Here is a 22427-nt window from a genome sequence, read left to right on the forward strand (position 1 = left end):
GGTTTTTCAGTTGAACTTGATGACACAGACTGGCCTTAGCTTCTTAAGGTTTGGAGATCCCACCTTATCTTAGTGCAAGTTAGGCATTACTCCATCCTGACAAAGATCAATAAAGGATTTTTTTATTTTTAAGAAATGTGAATCTGTTGTATGTGTTGCCTTCACGATACTAAACTGATGTAAAGAAGTAAAAGTGGCAGAATAAGAACCTTGGGAGCAGATAAGGTGGTTATAATTGAATTTATAAAGGGCAAAATTATTGTCAAAGCCAAAAGAGGGCAATACGAAAGCAAGTTAACAAGAACCATCATTGCAGAAGCCAAGAGAGGGCCAATCAGAAGCAAGCTAATTATAACCCCTATTGCCAAAGAGAGAAAGCAGCAATAGTTGAAGACCTAAACGAGCATTGTCTAAGCCAAAGAAGATCAAATGTGATCATTCAAATGGATTGTGTCCTCTCACGTATTCCGCATCGTATATCTCCAAATCCAGCTTTAGCTGCTTCAGAAAATGTTTCCAGCAGGGGCGCTGTTTGCTGATGGCTGTCAACTTAATATCGGTGTCGACATCATTGATGGTATATAGCGCGCGCAGTGACCGTTGACTTCAGTTCTGTTTTTCTGCAACAGCGAACGCTTCGGATTAACAGCACGTTTTTGGTTCCTTGACTAAGAAACCTTTCGATTAGTGAAAAAGGCATTGTCGTCGGCATCATCCACTCCAGGATCAAACTTAAAAGAAATGACAATATGGTGGGGCGGAAATGTCCCTTGCGGACCCCCATCGGGTGTGTCTATGGTGCCTAGGAGCCTCTCATTTAGTATGGTCCTGCATATGGCTGACTGTGAAAGCCCTGAAAGAGCATAAGGTAGGTCCCATAAATCCCCTATGACAATGCTATTGAAAAGGCGATCCTCCGACGAGTCGAGAGAGGACTCTCCTTGTCGGAAGAAAGCTAAAATGTCCCGATCACGCAGTAGCTCACACCACTCGTCATCTTACTAACGGCGGACGAAGAAAAGGCGCCACAGATCACCATCTTCGTCATCGAGTTCCTCACCCAGAACAGGTCTTGTGCCCGACCAAATTTGCCTCACCGGCCGAGTGGGAAAGCTTCAGACTAAAGATGCTCGAAGTATTTGAGAATGCAGCCTGGACCACCTTGAAGAAAGATAAGAGCCATGCCAGTGTTGACAAACACAATAAAAAGAAGGCAAGGGACAAAACCTGGGCGCTCTCGGGCATGGGTGTCCAGAAGAAAACTCAGACCTCTCAGAGGTTCCCTCGAGTCGAGAAAAGGCTCCTCCGAAGTCAAAATCATAGATGCCATCAGCGCCTAAAAAATCCTCAACGCTACAGCCGTCTAAGTCGATTTCAACGCCATTGTCGATGCAAATCCCCAAATCCTCGAAGGATGTCGAGAAAACTCACTCCACTGCCAAGGAAAGATTTTTTCAAGTCCCTTTCCTCAATTTATGAGGATGATGAGTCATCTTCAGATGGATCACGTCCATTTGGATTGCAGTATGGGACACAAAATGTTCCAGAGGCCTTAATTTCAGAGGACTCAAGAATAAAAGACCTACATGAAATCCTCCAATCTGCAAGTGGTTGGATACTTCCCCAGAAATAAGAGCTTGGCAGACCAGATCCCTCGGACCATGCCGATGAATATACAGATGGATCTTACACAACTGATGTCTAGAGTGATAGAATATCTGGGATGGAGTAGGCCTGCACTACTTTTTGAGCAGGACAACCAGATTGATATTTTTGACAAGGGACCCCAGGAGGACCCTATTCTGCCATTCCATGTAGCTCTACAAAAGAGTTAATGCCAACTGGGAGACGCCGGAGTCAATTCCAGCTTTGAACAAAAAACTGACAAGCAAGTACTGTGCGTCAAGTAGTGACCCGTACTATCTAACAAAGCATCCAACTCCTGAAAGTTTGGTAGTTCAGGCTGCCACTTCTACATCCAGACAACAGGCATAGCCAACTACCCTCCTCCCCCCTGGACAGAGATGACAAGCGTTATGACACTTGGGCTAGAAAGGTTTTCTCTGCAGGGAGTATGGCCCTTAAATCGGCAAATGCCACATGTGCACTGGCCACGTTCACTTTCACCTTATGGGATTTCAATAGCGATGGTGGCTGACAATATCCCCGAAGGGGAAGAACAAGATGGTTTTTAAACATTATCAAGGATGGGAAAGATGCAGTGTTAGAATCCCTCCAGATTGGTCTCGACTCTGTAGACAGTATCAGCAAAGCATTGGCGGCTAGCACTGTAACGTGCAGATTTGCCAGGTTGAGAAAGTCTAGCTTTGCTCCAGATGTGCAGTCTAGACTTCTTAACATGCCCTCTGACGGCAGTCTTATTTGACAGCAACGTGGGCGAAAGCCTGGAGACGCTGCAGACCTCCAAATCTTAGCTAAATCCCTTGGCCCAGTAATCAGACAGCCACCAACTCGCCCCAATGGTCGGAGGGGCAGGTCCTTTTTGCAATTACTCCTCAGTTGGAAGATAGAGAGGACTAACCAATCAAAGAGGTCAGAAAAGATTCCCCCATGCTGGACGGGGAAGAGGTGCTAAAACCGCCCAAGCAGGAGCTACTTTACCATCAGCCACTGCATCAGCAGCATCAACACCTTAGCCCAAAAGACCCCGGTGGGAGGCAGACTCTTACAGCATCTTAAAGAATAGCAGGGTATTACTTCAGATACACTGGAATTGGAAACAATGGCCCAGATTTTCTGCCTTCCCATTCTAAAAAGGCCTCAGGATCATCCACCAGGGCACAACTCTTTTCAGAGTTCCAGATCTGCTCCGTATGCAGGAATTCCTGACCCTGCTAGAGAAGAACAAGTTACTTACCAACTGTAACGTTCCTTCGATTGGATGTTCTCCCACGTATTCCTCATCTTAGATATTTGCATCTTCCATCTGGCTGCTAAGGAAAATAAAATTTCACCAGAGGCCGCTGTGCTCGAAGCCAGTGTCGATGTCCATCAAGGGCCACGGTTGAGCATCGACATCATCCGCAGTATAAAAGGGCTCGATCCACGCCCGTTAGTTCTGTTTTTACGATATGAGTAGCCGCATCAGTTGACCAGGCTTTATTGACTTTTGGCTCGTATGTAATTTGAAGTGCAACTGGCGTAAAATGTACGGTGGGGTAGGTTGGGAGGGTCGATTAGGAATGCGTGGGAGGAACATCCAATAGAAAGAACATTACAGTTGGTAAGTAACTTGTTCTTCAAATGGATTGTGTCCTCCCACGTATTCCTCATCTTAGATACTCTCCCAAAGCAGTAAGAATTCAGAGGAGGGAGTACCAGAGAAATTAGTCGTGATTTGTGTGAAGGACAGCTTTTGCAAAGAGGCTGCCTTGATAAGATGTTGAATCAAGCAATAATGTTTCACGAATGTGTGCATTCACGACCAGGTGGCTGCTGCACAAATATCCTGCACCGGAACACCCCTTTGAAGAGCCGTTGAAGTTGCCATACCCCTCGTTGAGTGGGCTCTTAATCCAACCAGAGGCTCTTTTCCAGCCAATTTATAGCACTCCGTAACTGCCAAAATTATCCATCTGGATAGTGCTTGTTTTGATACTCCTAAGCCCAATCTGTGTCCAGTAGATCCAACAAACAGTTGGACACTTTTTTGGAATTTAGCTAATCTGGAAATGTAGAAACTGAGAGCCCTCTTTGGGTCCAGTCTGTTTAGTCTTTCTTCTTCTTTACTCGCATGCGGAGGAGGATAGAAAGAAGGTAAAGTCATTTTCTGTGACAGGTGGAAATCAGACTAGTTTCAGTAAGAATGAGGTTCTGACAATAAGTTACTTTGTCTCTATGGAAGACGGTGTGAGGAGGCTTACAATAGAGTGCCTGCAACTCACTCACCCTGTGGGCTGATGTAATTGCCACTAGCAGAATTGTCTTCAAAGTGAGGAGCCTTAACGGACAAGAAAGTAAAGGCTCAAAGTGGGTACCTCTAAGAAATTTTATAACTAAATTTAAAACCCAAATAGGTACTTGGAAGGGAGTTGGAGAGTACACATTTGTCAGTCCTTTTAGAAATTGGATAACCAAGGGCATTTTAAAATAAGAAACCTCTTCAGATGAGCGCTTGAAAATAGATAGCGCTGCCAGGTATCCTATTATGGTGCCAACTTGGAGCCCCAAATCGGCCAAATGAAGAAGAAAAGAGAGAACCATAGGTGTGTTACATTGAATGGATCCACATCCTTGTCCTGGCACCTGTTACTGAACTTATTCCAACGACACCGGTACAAGGATTTTGTTGCTGGTCTTCTAGCGGAAAGCAAAATCTCCATTACGTAGAAGCCATGCATGAAGGCTGAGAGTTTTGACCTTTGGATGGAGAACCCGACCTTCCTCTCGCGAGAGGAGATCCTCTTTGTGGAAGATGTATAGGAGGCCAGACGGACAGGTGCAGAAGGTCCGGGTACCACGTTCTCCTGCCTCAATCTGGGGAAATTAGGTAGGATAATGGTTTTCCTGAACTTTCTCAACCTCCTGATTACGTGAGGAATCACGGGGACTGGAGGAAATGCGTACAGTAGAGGAAATTCCCAGTCCACCACAAAGGCGTCTCCTAGAGCTCCTCTTGGGGGAAATTCCCTTGAGCGATACTGATCCAATTGAGGGGTTCCCCAAAGGGTGAAGATCTCTTGAAGGACATCCTGAGTTAGTTCCCATTCGTGAGACACTGTGCTCTGCCTGCTCAGAGCGTCCGCTGCTGTGTGCTTCTCTCCGGTTAGGTGAATTGCTGATAGAGAGATTCTTTCATGTATTGCCCAGAACCAGAGCTGCATTGCCTCTCTGCACAGTGGTAGTGACCCTACACCTCCTCTTTTGTTGAGGTAGTACATGGCCACTGTGTTGTCCATCATTTTCAGGACATTCTTTCCCCGTACAGAGGGCAGAAAGGCTTTCAGTACTAATCTGATTGCCCTCAGCTCCAACAGGTTGATGTGTAGTTTGGACTCCGATGGAGACCAACGACCGCTGATGGGCTGGTGTGGGCTCCCCATCCCATGAGTGAGGCATCCATCACTACTGTTATCTCGGGCCATGGTTGCCAAAAAGTTACCCCCTTGAGGATATTGTCCCTGCAAGCGCACCATAGCAGATCTTGAGCCACTCAAATTGGAACCCGCAAAAGATCAGACATATCTCCCGAAAATTGGGACCATTGAGTTCTGATGGCCCATTGAAGGGATCTCATTCTCAATCTGGTCTCTGGCACCAGAAAAATGCAGGATGCCATAAGGCCGAGCAACTGGAGGAAATCAAAGGCCAGCAGATTTCGAGCATTCTGAAACTTCGTTACCATATGCAGGATGTGTTGAGCTCTCTCCTCGGGAGGCGAGGCTTTGCCCGAGAACGTATCCGGTAATGCTCCAATGAATTGGAGCTTTTGGAGTGGTATCATTTGAGACTTTTTGTAATTGAGGGAGAAGCCCAGTGTGTGTAAGAAGTGCAGGTCATGGTCAGATGCTGCTGAGCTTGTTCGGGTGAATTCGACCCGATTAACCAGCCGTCCAGGTAGGGGTACACATGAATCCCTACTCTCCCGAGACTAGCTGCCACCACAGACATCGGCTTGGTGAAAACCCTTGGGGCGGAGGTCAGCTGAAAGGCAGAACTCGAAATTGACAGTGTTAACTGCCAATCGCGAGCCTCAGGTACTTTCTGTGCTTGAGATGGATCGGCACATGAAAGTAAGCATCCTGAAGCTCCAATGATACCAATCAGTCTTGGAGTTGGAGATCCTGAAGGATCTGAGAAAGGGTTACCATTCTGAACTTGTCCTTCCCGAGGACCTTGTTCAGGTTTCTAAGTCCAAGATGGGTCTCAATCCTTCGTCCTTCTTTCGGAATCGAAAATAAGGGGAGTACAAACCGTTACTCCTCTCCGCTACAGGTACATGTTCTATTGCACCTTTCTCTAGCAAGGTTAAAATCTCCTGCTCGAGGAGCGGGTCTGGAGTTTTGGTAGGGGTGGCTCCTGGTGGACGGTCTTGAGGCTTTTGTCGAAAAGGAAGGCAGTAATCATGGGTCACTTTTTCTAGTGCCCAGGCATCTGAAGTAATGCCTCGCCATTTGTCCAGACACAGTGATCCTGCCTCCCACCAGGGTCTTGTGGGTCAAGGCCTCAGAGTGGCTTTGCAGCGGCTGCAGCAGTGGCTGCGGGGACAGTTGCCGCTGCTGGGGCTGATCTAGCACATTTTCCTCTTCCACCACGAGGACATTTTCTTTGTTGCCCGCTTTGACTGGCCTGTCAGTTCCCTCTGCCAAATGAGGAATAGAATCGAAAGGGATGGCTCCTCCAGGAAGATGCCCCTGAGTAGGAGTGTAGTTGAGGTTGTATTTTTTAGAGGCGCTAATTTGTGGACTTTAGGACCATGCTGCCCGAAGAAAAGACTTTTCGGGCCCATGTGTCAATTCTTTTGTCATCCCTATCAGGGAGAATAGAAGGGTAAGCTGAATGCCTCGTAGAAGTTGCTGCCTGCACCACTAAGCTTTCCAGCGAGGGAGGCTTTGAAATGTATTCTGGGTCAGATGAGGAAGGCCTGTATTTCCCACAAATTTTTTAATTGTAGCTCGGCCAGAATCTGGGGTTTCCCATGTGGCTGTGACCCTTTTTTGTAATGATTTGTGAAAAGGGAGAACAGGGTCCTTTTGAGGGCCTTCATTACAGATATCCATCATGTCATCCTGGCCAAAATTAGAGGAATTTGACTTCCATCCCATAAACTCAATAACTTTGTTCATTAACCTTCTGTAACCCGAGTCTGCATGATCTGCAGGGTCGGGTCTGTCAATGTCTACCTCAGGAGAAGTATCCAGGCCACTGGCTGTCTGAAGACATTCATACAGATTACTTAATTTGGAGCTAGGGTCAACCAATTCCTGAAGGACATCTCTAGTCCCAGATTTTACTCCAGCTGGAGTAATTTCCTCTTCAGAGAATTGCTCCTCAAAAATAGAGGACACAGACCTGAAAAAATCTGGTCCTTGTCTAGGTTGTGGCTGGTATACCTTTCTGGGTGAAACAACCGGTTCTGATCTCGACTTCGACAAAGGTGTTGATTTTGGCACCGGTATTAAAGATGGCCTCGACAATGGCTTTGAAGGTCTCGATGTAATAGACGTTGGCTTCGATAGCATCGAAGGAGGCTTTGAAACCGTCGAGGAGGGCATTGATGCTAACATCGAGGGTGGCATCGAGGACGCCTTCAATAGATGCGTCGATGTGATCTTCGACATCAGCTTCGCCGGCGGGTGTATTCCCGGCACCATTTTGTTGTTGTGATTTATGCACTCGTAGGTTTGATTTTATTTTACGAGGTATCAGGGAGTTTTCCTCCGATGACACCCTCGGCAATTTGTCGCCGGATGTCGCGTGTCTGGTCTTTGACCTCCCTGTCACTTTTGGAGTGAGCTGCGGTATGGTCTTCACGTGGCTTTTTCGAAGGAGTCTGGGCCACGTTCTCAAAAATGTTTAACATTGAGGCTCTGAAGGCCTCCCATTTTTTGGGGGAATCATGTTTTGAAGGGTAGGAGATGACCCTTGTGTCTGCCGACGAGGAAGAGGAAGGAGGAGATCGATGTCTTTTCCTCTATTTTTTTGACAAGGAGGAGGAGGATTTCCTCGATCGACTTCTTGATCTCGATTTCCTTGACCCATGTTGAGATTATCCACTCGATTCTATCGAATCCTTCTGTTTTCTCGAAGATTGAGGATTCCTCCCCCACCGCTAGTTTACCTTTCTGTTCCTTACGAGTGTTGTTTGTCATAGCCTGACAGGAACCGCATTTGTCGACCCGATGGTCAGGGCCTAAACACCATAGGCAAACTCAATGGGGGTCGGTGATCGACATCTTCCCGCACTTTTGACATTTCTTAAAACCGGTCTTGGGTGTGGAAGGAGTCGAAGACGAGGACATTTTCATTGAAAACTGAAGCGCTGCTTTTGTCACACGGAAAAACGGAACTGAGGCTAACGGGTGCAGCTCGAGCCCTTTATACTGCTGATGACGATGATGCTCGACGGCGGCCCTCGAAGGATATCGACACTGCAGCCTCAAGGACAACGACCACTGGTGAATTTTTTTTCCCGAAGCAGCAAGCTGGAAGATACAAATATCTAAGATGAGGAATACGTGGAGGACACAATCCATTCGAAAGGTGCTATAGAACCGGTACCTGTTGCGAAAAGGAACAAGAGTTGTTACTCCCCTTATTTCCTAATCCCCAAGAAGGACAGAGGATTGAGACCCATCTTGGACTTGAACAAGTTCCTCAGAAAGGACAAGTTCAAGATGGTTACCCTTTCTCAGAGCCTTCAGGCCCTCCAGCTACAGTATTGGATGGTATTAATGGACCTTCAGGATGTTTACTTTAATGTGTCAAGACATCACAAGCACAGAATGTACCCGACGTTCGCTGTTGGCAGTTCTCATGATCAGTTTCGAATTCTGCCATTTGGGCTGACCTCCGCCCGTGGGTTTTCACCAAGTTGATGGTGGTGGTGGCAGTGCGTCTCAAGAGAGGGGGGGATTAACGTCTACCCCTACCTGTACGATTGGCTGATCAGGGCAGATTCTCGCAAACAGGCCCTGGAACATCTCAGCTCCACCTATCACTCCTGTTACAAACTGGGCTTTGCCCTCAACTTCAACAAGTCCCACATGATACCATCTCAAAGGCTCCAGTTCATCGGGGCTGTCCTGGACGCATCCTTGGGAAAAGCCTTGCCACCTGAGGGTTAGGGCTCAAGACATTCTGTGGATGTCAACAAATTCCAAAATGCTCAGAGTCTTCCGGACTTCGATTTTCTAAGGTTGCTCAGGCTCATGGCATCCTGCATTTTCCTGCTACTAAAAGCTCGCCTGAGCATGAGATCCCTCCAATGGGCTCAGGACTCAATGGTCACAATTCTCAGGCAAGATGTCACATCTTCAGGTTCCAAGCAGAGTAGCACAAGATCTTCTGTGGTGGATCTACCAAGAACACATTCTGAAAAGAAAACCTTTTTGGCATCCATGGCCGGAGATAATTGTAGTGATGGATGCTTCACTCAAGGGGTGGGGAGCCCACACTAATGATCTGACAATCAGTGGTCGTTGATCTCCATCTGAGTCCAAACTACACATCAATCTTTTGGAGTTGAGTGCGATCAGACTAGCACTGAAGGCCTTTCTGCCCTCTGTACAGGGAAACAATGTCCTGATAATGACGGACAACACAGTGGCCATGTACTACCTCAACAAGAGAGGAGGTGTAGGGTCACTACCACTGTGTACAGAAGCAATGCAGCTCGGGTTCTGGGTAACTCCCGAACCAATCTATCAGCAGTTCACCTAGCCGGGGAGGAGAACTCAATGGTGGACGACCTGAGCAGACAGTGTACAGTCTCCCATGATTGAGAACTAGCTCAGGAAGTCCTTCAAGAGATCTTTACCCTTTGGGAACCGCTCAAGTGGATCTGTTAGCGACCAGTGCCAACAGGAAGTGCGAACTGTACTGCTCCAGGGAATTTCCCCCAAGAGGACCTCTGGGGGATGCATTCGTAGTGGACTGGGAGTTTCCACTCCTGTACGCATTTCCTCCAGTCCCCGTCATTCCTCAAGTCATCAGGAGGTTGAGAAAGTTCGGGAAACCCATGATCCTAATTGCTCCGGATTGGGCCAGGAGGATGATGTACCTGGACCTTCTGGACATGTCCATCTGCCCTCCAATATGGCTGCCACAAAGAGAGGACCTCCTCTTGTGAGGAGGGCTGGGTTCTCCATCCTGAGGTCAAGACACTCAATCTTCACAAAGGGTTTCTGAGAGGTTGAGCTATAAGGATTGGGACTGCCCAGGTGACGTAATGGAGACTTTGCTTTCGGCCAGAAGGCCAGCAATTAAGTCCTTGTACCATTGCCGGTGGAACAGGTTCTGGAGCTGGTGCAGGGATAAAAATGTGGACCCTTTTACATGCAGTCCACCTATGGTGTTATTGTTCTTGTTACACCTGGCTAATCTGGGGCTCCAGGTTGGCACAATTAAAGGGCATCTGGCAACGCTATCTATTTTTAAGTGCCCCTCTGAAGAGGTATCTTTCTTCAAGATTCCACTGGTTATACAATTCTTGAAAGGATTGAAAAATGTCTTTCCTCTGGACTCTTTTCAAGTCCTGGTTTGGGAACTCAACCTAGTTCTAAAATTCGTAATGTGTGCTCTACTCGAGCCTATCCACTCCTGTCCTTTAAGATTATTAACTTTAAAGAGCATTCTTTTAGTGGCCCTTACATCAGCCCGTAATAAGGTGAGTGACCTTCAAGCCTTGTCCTGCAAGCCTCCTTAAATCTACCTTTCTACCAAACATTGTGTCTGAGTTTCATTTAACTCAAAAAAATCATTCTACCTTCTTTCTACCCCCACTCATCCTGGAAAGGCTTGACCCAAAACATGGACTTTGCTTCTTTATTTCCCGGATGTCCAAGTTAAGACCAGACAATCAACTTTTTATTGGACATACAGGCCATAAGATGGGTATGGCGTTTTCAAAACAAACCTTATCTATGTGGATCATCCTTGCAATCTCAGAATGCTAAAGGTTAGCTGGAAAAGATCCTCCAGAGGGTCGCATAGCACATTCAACCAGGGGCATTGCTACTTCCTCTGTCTTACAGTGGGGAGTCCTAATTCAGGATATTTATGCGGCAGCAACGTGGTCCTCAGTCTACACATTCACCAAACACTATAGACTGGACTCTTCCTCGGCCGGGAAGCTGTTTTTGGGAAGGCTGTGTTGCATTCTGTACACACAGGTCAATAAGGAACTCCTAAATTCTAATTTGAAACTGGAAATACTGACTCCCTCCTCCAGAAATACAAACACTGCTCTGAGAGTCTATAATAAGATGAGGAATAATATGTGGGAGGACACAATCCATTCGAAGAAAAAGTTACTTACCTGTGGTAACGTTTTTTCGACTGGATGTTCCTCCCATGTATTCCTCATCACCCCTTGCAGCCTACCCTGCGGTAGAATTCCATGTTATTGCAGTTTATGCTCTTTCAGGGTGAGTTGCTGTCAGCCGATGAATAAACCAATAGACGTAAACATCTAAAAATCAGAATTGAAGCCAACAGTCGCTGCGTGCGCTACCATTGATGACGTCAACACCGAGACGGAGGCCCTCGAGGGACATCGAGTCGACAGGCATCGACACGCAGTGCCCAATGCTGGAAAAAGTTTACCAAGCAGCTAAAGCTGGATATGGAGATATCATAAGATGAGGACTACGTAGGAGGAACATCCAGTCGAAAGAACGGTACCACGGATAAGTAACTTGTTCTTCTAAGGATTTGGTTGATGTCAGAGTGGAAAAACAAAAGTGGCAGGAAATAATCCCTTCTGATAAGTATTCAGGAGGAGAGAAGCATAACCCGCATTGCATGTGGCAACCACAGAAGTGGAACAAACAGCACCAATGTCAATCATGTTTTCTAAGAAGAAGTAGTTTATACGGAGGTTATTAAAAGTCAATACTGATGTTTTGAAAGTAAAATGACTATACTGTTTAAAATACACTTTACCACAGTTCTTTTAGTCCTGGCAGGCCAGTACAACAGGGCAAGGACTTTGTAGTGGTAGTCCTGGCAGGTTAGTGGACCAGGAGGAAGTAATTGAAGTACTGTGGTGGGGTTAAAGGCTGTGAAGAAGAAGTGGGAAGACCACAACCACTAAAGTATTTTGTGAACTGTTATGGAATCATCCGGACAAAACATGATACAGATGTACTGTGGAAGTGTTTTTTGTTTCCTAAGAAGAGGTTGTGTTGAACTCTTTGCTACAAGTGGAGAGATAAAGACTTGTCGTCTAGTTCAAATGTTGTTCAAAAATCCAAGTGAAAGACTTGGAGCGAGAAGAACTTTATAATCAGAACTTATTGCAAAACTGAACTTTTCTATATTTTAACTGTTGGTTGAAAATCCTGCTTTGAATCTGGGGAAGGGAATTTCCCCAAGGTTACAAGGAGAAACAGTTATTTGGTTTATGTTGGACATAACGGTTATTTATGTTATATTTAAACTGCCATATATTCGCTTTATGAGTTTGTTGTATTTATACGTGTGAAGGACAGATTGCTTTTGTTAGAGTGGTTCCTTTAGTTTATTTTGATAGGCAGGGAAATCCTCTTCAGGGTAGGGATAGTGAGGCGTTGGTCAAACCCTTTTTCAGTTAATAAAATGCCAATTTATGAAAAATCTTTACCAAGTTGTCCGTCTCAAATTTCTAACCCCTCACAATGGCAACGGGTGACTAACATTTTACCAGCATTTTATGTTAAAAATTGTGCAAGTCTCCATAAACCCACTTAACGATTTGTGCCATACTGCCACCTAAAGGCCAGCCATGCAAATTGAAACAGATTTGACACTTCATGCAAACAAAGTTTGTTTGCAGTAAGTGTGGCGAACAAACTACTTAGTCCTGCTAATGTTCTTTCTACTGGATGTTCCTCCCACGGATTCTTCATCTTTCATATACTGATATCCTACTTACAACTTTGGAAACATGTTCGACAGCAGAGGACGCTGGGCATTGAGTCTATGACAATTGACTGTATCCATCCCCGAGCACGGACGTGGCAGTTATGATGATATAAATAGCATGCAGTGCAGCCGTTGCCGCAGTTCTAGTTTTTCTCCCTCTTTCTATACAACCGATTTGAGGATTACTAAAACCTGCATGTGCATTGAAAGAGAAGTGTATTAAATAATCCCCTCACAGTCAGACAGCTAGGCTGGGAGGGAGATGAGGAATCCGTTGGAGGAAACATTAACAGCGGTAAGTAATGTTGTTCTAATGGATTGAGCCTTCCTACAGATTCCTCATCTTTGACCTAGTGTCCTCACCCGACAGGATGTCTAGACAGTAGTGCTTTGAACATGTGTGTATAGATGACCAAGTACATTTTCTGGAACAGCTTTTGCAGCCAATGAATAACATTCTGAAATACACCAAATATTCCAGAGTGGCAAGGATTGTTCAGTCACGGTCTGACCCACTCTGCATCCAGTGTAACCAACAAAGAGTTGATAACCTTGCCTGACATTTGCCAATCTGGCAATATAAACACTTAAAGCCCTCCGTGGGTCAAGTCTGTGCAGCTTCTCTTGCGCCGTGGAAGGATGCGGAGGTGGAAATAATGCTGGCAAGGTAATCCTTTGCATCAGAGGAAATTCAGACACCACCTTGGGAAGGAAGGAAGGGCAAACCCTCAAGACTACGGTCTCCTTAGAAAATGAAGTGAAAATAGATTTACATGATAGAGCTTGTAGCTCACTCACTCTGATCAGAAGTGATGGCCACTAGGAAGATTGTTTTGAAGGTTAATAACCTGAATGGACAAGAATGGAGAGGTTCAAACAGAGCTCCCATCAAAATAGTTAATACCAAATGTAGAGCCCAAACCGTGACTTTGAAAGGGACTGGTGCGAAAAAATTAGTCAGCCCCTCGAGGAACTATATGACAATGGGTATTTTAAAATAAGATCCTTGCTCTGGTGTGCGTTTATAAATGGATAACACTGCCAGGTAGCCCAAGGCCGTTGACACCTCCAGCCCCAGATGGGCTAGGTGCAACAAAAAAAGAGCAGTGCAGGTGTATCACAAGTGAAAGGATCAATATCTTTAGCTCTACACAGCTGTAAAATGTATTACAATGGCAATGGTATAAAGGTTTTATTGCTTGCCTTCTGGTCAAAAGCAACACCTCCATAATGTCTTCCGAGAGATTCCAATCTTTGTATCTTACCCTCTCTGAAACCGGACGTGAAGGTTAAGAGTTCTGATTTCTCGTTGAAGAATATGGCCTCCCTCTTGTGAGAATAGGCTTGTGAGAATAGGTCTGCTATCTGGGGAAGGCAGAATGGTGGGCAGATGGGCATGTACAAAGGTTCCAGGCACTATGTCCTCCTGGCCCAATCCAGAGCAAACGGGATCATGGGCTTCCCGAACTTGCTCAACCTCCTGATCACCTGAGTAATAAGGGGGACTGGGACATGGGGAATGACAGGGACTGGTGGGAACACGTACAAGAGTGGAAACTCCCAGTCCATTACGAAAACGACCCCCAGAGCTCTCTGAGGAAATTCCCTGGAGCAGACCAGGTCACATGCCTGTGGGCTGTGTGAGTGCTTTATAAATGTAAAATAAATAAATAAATAATAAATAAATACACTTCTTGTTGATACTGGATGCGAACAGATCCGCTTGAGGGCCTCCACAGTGAGCAAAGATCTCTAGAAGGCTTCCCGAGACAACGCTCACTTGGGGCAGACTGTGCTCTGCCTGCTCAGAGCGTCTGCTGTTTTCTCTTCTCCAGCCGGGTGAACGGCCGATAGAGAGATTCCATTTTTCAGAGCCCAAAACTAGTGCTGAATTGGCTTATTGCATAGTGGTAGTGAGCGTATACCTCTCTTGTTGATGTAATGCATGGCCACTGCGTTGTCCGATATTATCAGGAAGTACTTCCTCTGTATGGAAGGCAAAAAACCCATCAGAGCCAGTCCGATTGCCCTCATCTCTAAAAGTTTTAGGAGTAGTCTGGATTCTGATGGTGACCAAAGACCGCCGATTGTAAGATCGCTTATATGAGCTCCCCATCCCGCGTTGTACTGTGACAACTGATATCTCCGGCCAGGGTTGCCAAAAGGGCTCCCTTATCACATTATCCTTGCAGGCCCACCACAGGAGATCCTATGTGACTTTGCTCGGGACCTGAAGAAGATCAGTCATCCTGCCTGAGAATTGGGCTCATTGAGATCTTAGGGAGCCAAATGGAGGAACCTCACCCTTAGGAGGGTCTCAAGCACCAGACAAATGCAGCTGCCATGACACCAAGCAACCTCAGAAAATCAAAAGCCGGTAGATGTTGGGCATTCTGAAATTGTGTCATCTGCAAGATACGTTGATCCCTCAACCTGGGAGGCAAAGCCTTCCCTGAGGAAGAGTGCAGGACTGCTCCAATGAATTGCAGCTTTTGGGAAGGTGTTACCTGGGACTTCTTGAAGTTGAGGGAGAAGCCCAGTTTGTGGATGAGAGTGGCTGATGCTTTTGAGATGTTCCAGAGCTTGTCCGAGAGAACAGGCTCTGATCAGCCAATCATTTAGGGATGAAAAATGTGACTCCCTCCCATCCTTAGATTTGCTGCTAGCGCCGTCAACATCTTGGTGAAAACCCTCAGGGTGGAGGTCAGCCCAAAAGGCAGTACTTGAAACTGATTGTGCGAACTGCCAGTGGCGAACCTCTGCTTGGGATGTACAGACACATGAAAGTAAGCATCCTGAAGATAGAGTGACACAGTATCATACATAAATGTTGCCCTCATTTGTGCACCCCCATAGTCACTGTGACTTAGGAAGCGCAAAAAATGAGGGAGACATTTACTGCGCCCAGGTGTCTCTACCTGGGCGCAGTAATGGTGGTCAAGGGTTGCGGGGGTGTCCCCCGCTTACCATTTCGGAAAGCGAGGGACACGTAAAAAAAAAAGCACCCTGCGGCGTCAGCTCCAACCCTTGTTAGTGGGAAGAGCTGACACCGCAGGGATCACAGAGTGCGGCCGGCACACGGAGAAGTGTGCTGCCCTAAAGGTAAGTGCGGTAGGGGATTGGGAGGGGTAATGCAAGCCAGGGAAAGCGGGCACAGTGATCCATATGATCACTGCGCCGCGCCGTAACTGCTGTCGCCATTTTCGCCATCACAGTTGCGGGCGGCGCAGTGATCACATGGATCCGAGTGACATCATCCAATCCTGGAGCTTAAGGGCCTGGAGGATCGGTGAAAGTGACCATCTTGAATCTGTCCTTCCTGAGGAATTTGTTCAAGCGCTTCAGGTCCAAGATGGGTCTCAGTCCTCAGTCTTTCTAGGGAACCAGAAAATAAGTGGAGTACCAACCCTGGTATTGCTCCCCACAGCACTTTTCTCCAGCATGGAGAGAATCTCCTGCCGAAGGAGCGGGTCTAGTTCCTGAAGAGACTGCTCTTTCGGGGGACAATCTGGGGGACCTTTTTAGAAATGGGATGCAGTACCCTTGAGCCACTGTCTGCAGTGACCAAGCAACCAAAGTAAGGTAATGCCATTCTTCTAAATGCAGAGTCAACCTGCCTCCCACTGGAGTCTTGAGCATAAAGCACTCAGTTATTTTAGGGATGTGGCAGATGGTATTGAGGAGGCGATTGCCTGAGCTGTTCTTCCCTCTAAGATCTATAGAGGGATGTGCAAATCTACTTTGCCCCCTTTGGGCAAGCTGACCTCTTTTTGTCCAAAAGAGGAGTAGTGAAGGTTGCACTCTCCAAACCTGGGAAGGTGGGTGCTGCTGTTGAGGTTGACGAATGGCTGCACCCAAGGATTTTGCAGCTGCCTTAGAAGCCTACAGTTCCTCTAAGCAGTCATCTGTCTTTGCCCCAAAACGGTTTCACTGATTGAAGAGCATTTCCAGAAGTCTTGACTGGACTATGGAGCAAATCCAGGATTTGCGCAGCCATGCTAATCTCCTTATGACTGAACTTGATCCCATAGAGTGACCAACACAGTCCAATGCATTCAGATTGGAGAGATTGGCATGCTGCTTCCTTACCATCAATAATGAGGTTTTTGAAGCCATCCCCCCATCTCTCCCTCAGGAATATTATCAGCTGCTTGGGAGATAGAATTCCACAAAGTGAATGTGAATGCAGACCACTGACTTATAATCAAACAGCACAAAACGGTGAAGGTATAGACAGGGACCCTAATTTAGGAGGATTGGACCCAACACCTTGTAGACAGCACCCCAGATCAGCAATATACATGTTAAAGAGATACAGGGCCAGTACACACCCCTGGCGCAGACCCCGCTCAATCCAATCCGAGTAAGTGCCTCTCTGGTCCAGCCTGATTTTCAGCCTAGTGTCAGAATGCAATATCTCCAATATACTCACTCCAGGGCCCCCATGCAACCCGGCTCTCTTAACTTGGACTGAAGTCTACTTGTTAGACAGTCAAATGCTTCGGTAGAATCTAAAAATTGCACAAATAATTGTCTTTTGGCCAAGTGCGCCTGACTGCTGAGAAGTGCAATAATCAAGAATTTTAATGAAATACTAGTCCCCCCTCTTAAAGCCTAATTGGTAGCCATCCAAACAGGATGCCTGGGTTCCCATTTCTGGAGGTCCCTCAAAACGAAACAGGAAAATATTTATATTATTTTTTTTTTAGGAGTCATCGAAGAGGGATATTGGTTGATAATTATCGTAGTTAGCCCTATCACCTGTTTTGTAGATGATTAGTATGATCACCATATCCTTCCATGATGGCGGGAACAGTTGTAAATGCTGAATGTTACGAAAGAGATCCAATAAAACTCCAGCATAGAGCACAGGGGCTAATTTTAGGGTGAGGTTGGACATCCCATCCAGAAACAGTGCATTCGATTTTTTGCATTACAACATCCTCCAGATCTACATTCAAACTGTCCCAACTAGACTGATTTAAACGTTCAGGTGCATGGAGCTTTTCAACCACATTGTTAGTGTTGAAATACAATTCAGAAATGTAATCTACCCACACCGCCAGTAATTATTTGTGCCTGTATACGGTTTTGCTTGCCTGTAGACTAAATCAATTACCAGAACAGAGCCCCATTACTCTGGTGCAAACAGTTCAACATACTATCAGCATCCCGTTGAAATATTTCAAGTATCTATGGGCTTTTGACCAGTTGGAATAGTGTTTGTTTTTTCATCAAGGCCAAGCCCAAATGACTCATATGCCTTACCGCCCCAAACTGTTGCTTCAGAGACTTTTTTCTGACGAGTCAACTCATCAAATGTATGCTTGTGAAAATGAGTAACTGCATCCCGGTCTAGATTCCTGACCGATTAAAGCCCTTTGAGAATATTTGGTACCAAAGACACAAAATCCCCAGGAGAGAGAGACGAAAACCACCCCCCTTTCAAGCATTCATCTATCCTACACTTAAATCGCTCCGACATATGCGGTCTGCAAATCACAGCATGGTCTCTCTCTCTCCAATCAACACTCAAATTGGAAACAGACATTGCACACTCTCTATTCCAATCCAAGTTTAGGAGTAGAGGACTGCGATCACTGCCCACACGGTTAAGCAAGTTCAGAAGGCTACACAGCTGGAATAGGTAATTCAAGACAAAGATTTAGTCCAAAGTGAATTGGAGGAATTACTTGTCCACATATACTTCGGAGGAAACATCACCCACGATGTTTCCAATGTCCAATGAGCAATCTCATCTCCGAAGCATCTAGTACTACTCTAATGGATTTCTCTCTCTCTCTCTCTCTCTTGTAATTCTTGAGTAAGTTCGCCCCTTTGGGGCACTATAGTACCCATCATCCGAGCACTCACTGTTTAGGTCACCCAAGACCATATAGCTCACCCCTTCAACCGGCACGTAACCCTCTAGAGCACCTGAATTTATGTTCAGAAATGTTAAGCCTCTAGCAATGGGATTAAAGTCAACATTAAATATAAGACCGGTATCATAATGGAAAATACCAAAATCCCTGGATTCCAGTTCAACTCCCAAAATGTCACTTTATTCTAGTAGAAGATTCTCCATGTTCATCGTGGAATCCGTTAGAGTGCACACAAAATCCCACCAAACGGCCTACCTCCAAAACCTGTGGTGTTGTTTCATGGCAAACCATAAATCCATCTAACATAGTGGTATAAGCAAACCATGTGTTTTGTAAGGAAATAAAGTCGCACTAGGCCCACAAATCAGTTTGCTGCTAAATGCGAAAAACCCTTTGTATTCCACAAAGCCACTTTTTAAAGTTCGATTTTCAGCTCACATATGGTTTTGAATTACCATTAGCGTGCAGCGAACTCAAAATATGTGACCAGTCAAACAACACCGATCTTTCCACTATAGAGTTACCTAACCCACCAAGTCCTGCTTCCACCCTGATTTAACATTAATGACCAGTGGGTCACGTGAAACTGGGACCCGGTCACCAACTATTTTTATCATCTGCATAGCTTGAAGAGGTACGTGTCTGTTGACTGCTATCATGTACCCTAACTGTCCAAGCGTGGGGGCTTCTACTGGTATTAGATTTCTAGTAAGTTGTGAAGAAAAGCCCAGTTTTACCATGTCATCTCGAGACACATTGATACACTTCATCTGATTCAAATCTCAAGACATTATCAAATCTCAGACACAGTATTTCGCCAAACAGCGTTAAAATATATTGCCTGTTCAGAGAAAATATACCACTCATATTACAGTTGCGCTCTAGGTACCCAAAAACAAGTCATTAGAGACCAAACACCCCATCTTCTAGAGAGAAAGAAACAGGCAACACACTCTCCTCCAACAGAGCATCGTGCACTGCTGGAATAAATGCTTGGGCAGTTGGCACTAAGGAAGACACCGCCACCGCCCCTACTGGCATCTCAAGTGCGGGCTTTGCCCACTCACCATTCACGCTCTTTCCCACATCTTTCAGGCCATCTACAACAGGCGCCACTATACTGGCCAGGTCATCTTCAATAAAATCCGAATGGGTTTACCCTTACCCTTTACAGGAAAGATGATTTTTCTTATTTTTTACTAACATTACCTACGGATAGAACCACCTGCCCATGGCCCTCTTGGCGACAAATATCCCTCTGCTGTAAAGCCTTACTTGCGTCCAGAATTACAACTTTCCCATTCGTCACGTATAAATCCAACTATTGCATTTTCCCTGAGTTTACAGGACTGGGACTTTAGCGTATGCAAACATTTGCAGGAACATTTCAACCCTTTTTGGGGGATTCCTTTTGTTTGTTTGACTTTTTTTGATCAGCTGTGCCTTTACAATGAGCTTCTTGTTGTGGCTTGTCTCCGTAGTTAGTCTCACAGGCTTCACCAAGGCAGCTGTTTTCACAATAGAAGGCCATGCGGACACATTTATAATTGAACCATTCGGCTACACATGGACATCTTCAACAATTGAGCACATCTGCTGATCACCCAGAGCCGCAACACCCCCCTCACTCAAAAAGGCACCCTCAGCTACTTTACAAGCCCTAGAGACAAGCAAAGGGCCCTTCATACACGCAACAATTCTCAGTACAACCCCAGTACTACTTAGAGTGCAGTTTATCTGCCTCTACATTATTTAATGGTCTATAAAGTGGATGGAGGATAAAGCTGTCCAGGAAGTTCATTTTAGCACTTAAATCCTTACTAGTAATCGAACTTCCCACAATTCATACAGTAGCGTCTTGTGTCCTTTATCCATTTATGTGACACAAAGGGGAAAGGGAAAAGCATCCACAGTTGGAAATAGCATAGGTATTCAGATGGTTAATGCCTAGTTAGGTGATGCCCACCCTGCCTGCATGGGGGTACTTTAGGGCTGCCCAGCTCTTTCACTGAGCCAGACAGACTCCCCCCGCCCCCCCATAGGGATTTGTCAAATACAATTGGGGATTGGCTATCATTCTATGTAGAGACACCTCTTGCGTTCTGTCCCACAACGGAGTGCGTGACGTACCCAAGTCCAATGAAAGTTGCAACCGCTTCACGAGTTCCTGTGAGATTATGGGAGCCAGGATCGACACATCTGAGATTAAATCCTTATGCATACAGTTCTCCAAGTTCTCCGGATCTAGACGTTGCAATGGGCAAGAAGACTCTGATGTGTCAATGACTGCACCTGCCGCCCGGACATGTCTCATCATTACTGGCATAAGTGTTGGCGTACCCAATGGCAAGAATGGCTGTTTTTGGTGATGAGGGAATCCCTGCCCCCGCCACCACCTGTGGCAATGTGCACGACATTACAGGTTTGCTCTGCGACTTTAACAGAGCATTCGACTCATTCTGGCCCACTATCTTTGCACACCTAACGACCGCAAAGACAGACTTGCTTGTGGACGGCATGCTTGACATGTCGTGGTCTTCCATTATGGCCAACATTCGTGGGATCGCTTTCTGCTAAAACGTAACGCTACGAATGTATTCACCATATGCTAAGTCATACACCACTAGCTCAGCAGTCAGCCATCAAAGTTACTTTTAGTCACGGGTGGAGGACTACCCTAGCACTGCCCACCTGACCACCGGACTGCCAGACTGCTCACTTCGCCCGCATGCGCTGTGCACCATGTGCTGGATTATTAAAGGAAAAGCAGGTAATGGATGATCGTGGAACACCAAGTTAGCAACCAAGTGCAAACGATCACAGTAGTTTCCTGCCAGACTGCTCACTGCCTCACTACCCAAAATAGTTGGCAAACTACCACAGAAGTCAAGGGAGCAGGCAACTGAATAGGGAAAATCCGAAACTACCTTCCGTCCCGAGAGACCCCCCAACCGGAAGAAGCACCAACGACAACATGGCAGCCGATCCTATCAGCTCACACCAATCCCCACTGATCCTGCCATGGGCAACTACTCCGAACAGTTCCCTGCCAGCAGACCATGCAACCCTGCAGTAATTCGAACCATACCTAGAGTGGACGAGGAGGGACAAGAAAGAGCTGGAGACGACTACATGGACAGAATCGACTAAAAGCACCAAGAAGCCATGCCAAGGTGACACCGGCTGCAGCAATGTATATTCCGTGCAAAATATACGATAATTCAAAGCAATTAAGCCTGCAAGAGTGGTCTCCAACCACGTGACTCTGCCAAGCTGAGGCGGGAGCCTGCTGAGTGACGCATGTTATGACGTCACATGTGTACAAAACTGGGCTGTGAGCCAGAATGCAGTGAAATGTACCTCATCCGTGCATATGGCCCCTTTGTGTTTTGTGTAATAAACCACAGTAACTCTTTGCTCCTAGTGTGGACCTCGACTTCTTTGGGACAAGGGAAAGAGTTAGGGCCTTCTGTGAGCTGGGAGTCGGCGGACCCTTGGCACGGCTTTGCCTATCCTAGAAACGACCTTAACAAGGTTGGAGGCCCCAGCAAGATCGTTTGTGATGTCAGCCCGGCCTGGTGCTGCCTCCTCAGCCGACGGACCTCGGAGGACTGAAGGACCCTCACGAGAATTGCGAGACAACCAGACAGCGCAACCGGAGATTGGTCATCAGGAGCCGACTTAAAAAAGTATCCCGCCTGCGGTCGGTGAGGTGTCCATGCAGTTTACAGGGGGCGAGACCTGCAGAGCGGGAAGTCAGCGGCCAAGTGGCGCCGGCAGATGTGGAACAAAAGTAAGTGTGGTCCACGCAATTAGCAACACACTCTGGTGTGGGGGATGTGTAAATAGAGTAAGGGGAATGAAATTGTGATAATATTTGGCATTGAAGTGCAGAGTAACATGTGTATGGCGATAGGGATCGGAGCGGAGGTAGAAGTCCCTTTTAAGTCCCTTTTC

General features: G+C 46.3%; 1 protein-coding gene across 3 annotated transcripts in view; it reads right to left on the minus strand.

Annotated features, from left to right (window-relative positions):
- The window catches only part of RPRD1A (regulation of nuclear pre-mRNA domain containing 1A), an 897566-nt gene that overhangs the window by 148699 nt on the left and 726440 nt on the right, over positions 1–22427 (minus strand). The window lies entirely within an intron of this gene.

The sequence above is a fragment of the Ambystoma mexicanum genome, chromosome 5q, assembly GCF_040938575.1.
Source record: "Ambystoma mexicanum isolate Mex_15411 chromosome 5q, UKY_AmexF1_1, whole genome shotgun sequence".
Classification (NCBI taxonomy): Eukaryota; Metazoa; Chordata; class Amphibia; order Caudata; family Ambystomatidae; genus Ambystoma; species Ambystoma mexicanum.